Here is a 3630-nt window from a genome sequence, read left to right as displayed (position 1 = left end):
GCCAAATGATGTGGCAACATCTTAACATAAACCAGATTACACTCCTGCTTAAACCTGAATTTTTATAAATATTTTTTTTTTTTAAATGTCCAAACCATCACCGCCCTCTCCTACTGTAGACAGTGATTTACTAAAAGCCTGGTATTGTATTTATATCATTATATCACCCTTGTGTTTTCTATGTGAGGGTTAATGGTATCTTGGGTTATACTGAGTGTAACTATATACGGATGTCTTTTCCATAATACAGTCAAGGTGGGTTAATTGTATATGTAAGTAGTCATATTCTGATTCTGTATCATAAATACACTAACTTCTTTATTGTATGTGTGTCATTAATAGTGTTTGACTGAAATAAATGCATTTGTTTAACTCAAGTGTTTCAGTTTCCTCTAAATTAAAATTTACTGCTATGTTTTCTAACTTCATCCCGAGCACCTTCTCCTGAAACTGGTTGAAATGATCAGTCTTTTGCCATCAAGTCCTTCTTTAGCTAAAGAGACTCAATATCTCAATGCTATACCTGTAAGTGTGGTATTAATTAAAATCTTACTAAAAACAGAGAAATATGACCATAATATACACTGAGAAGATTAGTATCCAGTGATAACCGACGACTGGCTCCCCTGCAAAGAAACCAACGAATCACAGTTATGCAGACGATAATTTAAAAAAATGAAACACAAACTGATTCCTTCTATGCTACGAGGACTAAGAAACATCATAGTACAGTACGCTCGCAAAGTATGCGAATTGCATAGAACGCGAGTGACCACAAATCATAACCATGACATTTTGAATGCACTAGTTTAGCCCACAACGCGCAAGGCTACGACAAGGAGTGGCCCAAAACTGCTATTTTCCCTGACTACGCGACCCCCCCTCCCTGCACGACGTGCCAATAGTGACTTAGAGGTTCGTGGGCAAGGTGCTCAAGAGGAGTCTACAGTAAGATCTCACCAAGAACGACTTCGAGAATAACGTTTTAGGCAATAACGGTAAGTTAGAATAGATACCCAGTTTCTATAATAAAGTTTGGATTCACTTGAATGACGGTTATTTCGCGAATGCCAGGTTGGTATACTGCCAATACGTCCATAACAAGATGAGGAATGAAACAGACAAACAAGAAGAGATGAAGGAAATTGCCGAAAATGTGAGCAGTAGCGAGAAGGAGATGGAGGATCATCCCCTCACAACCTCCCCTGATTTGCCCGCCGCCGTCCCTTCCTCCTCCACTGCCCCACCTGACTCACCAGCCACCTCACCCTCCACCTCCACAGCCCCACTTGACTCACCTGCTTCAGCTGGCATTCCTGCAACCCCCACCATAATGACTGATGCTGCATTCTGGAAGAAATGTAACATTCAACAGGCAACCGTTAAACAAGAGTGGTGCAGCTGGGGCTGCGGCAGGGGCACTGTAAGTATGTTCCCGTGCCTCGGAACCCCTGTTATTGAAGTCCATCAGGCCTGTCGTCTACTGTTGTTAAGGTGACTGACTACATTTTTGTTATTTTAGCTATATCTGTAGTGTATGTCAGAAAAATTTTCCCTTCATTATGTCTCTAAGGGTCAAAAAATGTCAAGGTATGAGGGAGTACCGCCCAAATGTAATATTTCCCTTAAGATTATGTATTCACAGTGTGCGATTTCACAGTGCGCAAGGACCAGGACCGCTCATCCGCTCGCGTACTGTGCGAGCTTACTGTACTAACAGTGATTCTCAAAATCACCTTATAAAAAATTATGTCTCCTGGCGTATATACTGTAGCTACCTGTATATCATCATGTTCATATTAATTTGATATAACCCTATCGGTGAATCATACTGGGATCATGGCAATATTGGTTATTAATCTTCCCACGGATCTGGACACTGAATCCCTCCCTCTAACCCCGTCTTCTGCCACCCTGGCCCCTCATATGCCCCTCCCGCCAAAGCACCGTCGTTCGAACCTCAGTTGGTAGAGATTCATGTTGTGCCTGGGATCAGCACAGAACTTTTGACCACCAGTGTACATCGCATTTGCCAGCATCTTCCTGTGTACAACTTTATACCAGCTTGTTCATGTGCTCTTCATGTATCATGGAGCCACATAATACTTGGAACTTGAAAAGAAGAACTGATTCAATTTTGTCCTTCCTACAATGCAAAATTATATGTAAAGGAAACAGCTTATCGGCATCTCTTGACATGTAAGTCTCGGTAAGCATCTACTCCAAGTCAGGGCATGAGGGCGAAGCCCAAAAGCCCTCTGCAGGAGCAAGCGTGCCAACACCTGAAGGGCCGGAAGCACTTGTTATTATTACCCGTCCTCGTCCTGGAGGAGCTTGGAGACGTGTATTGTTTTTGACTCGGTTTTGTTTGTTTGCCTGCCTGTGTGTCTCTCTGTTAAGAACTACACTAAAACTACTGGTGCGATTCGGACTAAAATTACATGGGTGGTGGGCTCTGACCTTTTCATCGCCTGCTTAACTTTTTGGCCAGACTGGGCTAAGGCCCAGGCTGTAGGCCCAAAAAATGTAAAAAAAAAAAAAAAGAAAACGGGGATGGGTTAAAATCGTTTTTCACCATAACTTCTTTTAGTCATTCTACATGAAAACGAAACCTAAAGGTACATCTTTCAAATCTGCATCTTATAACATGCTTCATTACATCAGAAGGCACCCCCCAGTTATCGGTAGGGACGTCAATGTTAGGTGGGTAAGACCTAAAATTTCAAATGGGCACAAAATCGTCCATTTTCACCTGATTTACTCCATATGTGATGTGACAGCGTTGACTCAATATCCTGTTGTGTTTATAGAGCAGGACTAAAGTGACTTCCAGGGACGGGTTTGCTGTGCCTTTGCACTGCTTATGCTTCTTCTTGTTCTTCATATTATTATTATTATTATCACATTATTATTATTATTATTATTATTATTATTATTATTATTATTATTTTTACTACTACTGCTACTACTACTACTACTATTATTTTCTTGTTGTTGGTGTTGTTCGTGTTAGTATTTGGATAGAAAGACTACGTTGGCAGTTGAAAAGTTAAAATTTTTCAGTGCAACGACATATTTTACTTCATACTTGGAACCACCAGAAGAGTTTATTACTAACACTGCTTCGATACATTAACCTTCTTTTATCAAATATGATCTCAAGCCACATTTTTACATCACTTTTAGTCGTTTTTCAGCCTCTTTACTTTGCTTCACTAAGATTCGCCTCTGTTCAAGCTGATTCAGGAAAACTACATTATATGTCAGATTTATTAAACACACCGTAGATGAACGATCACATTCCACAGGATTTCTGTGTGTGTGTGTGTGTGTGTGTGTGTGTGTGTGTGTGTGTGTGTGTGTGTTCTAATTGCAAATATTTCCATAGGTACAATGTCTATGAAGAACCAGGGAAAATATCAAGACTCGTGGACAAAGACGGCAATTTCAAAGGAGTTTTTGGTCAGATACAGAGGCAGGAGGCAGATTTCAGTACGTTCCATGGTCTCACGACAGGTCGTATGAAGGTGGCTGATTTCATTCGGATATATCCACCTGACAAAATAACGGTGGTTTCATTAAAGCCCACACTACTTCCACAACACTTTGCCCTCATCAGGCCATTTAAAG

This window comes from Coenobita brevimanus, chromosome 40, assembly GCF_032717465.1.
Source record: "Coenobita brevimanus isolate Jiangsu-jjx chromosome 40, ASM3271746v2, whole genome shotgun sequence".
Taxonomy (NCBI): domain Eukaryota; kingdom Metazoa; phylum Arthropoda; class Malacostraca; order Decapoda; family Coenobitidae; genus Coenobita; species Coenobita brevimanus.
Note: the sequence above shows the minus strand (reverse complement) of the source record.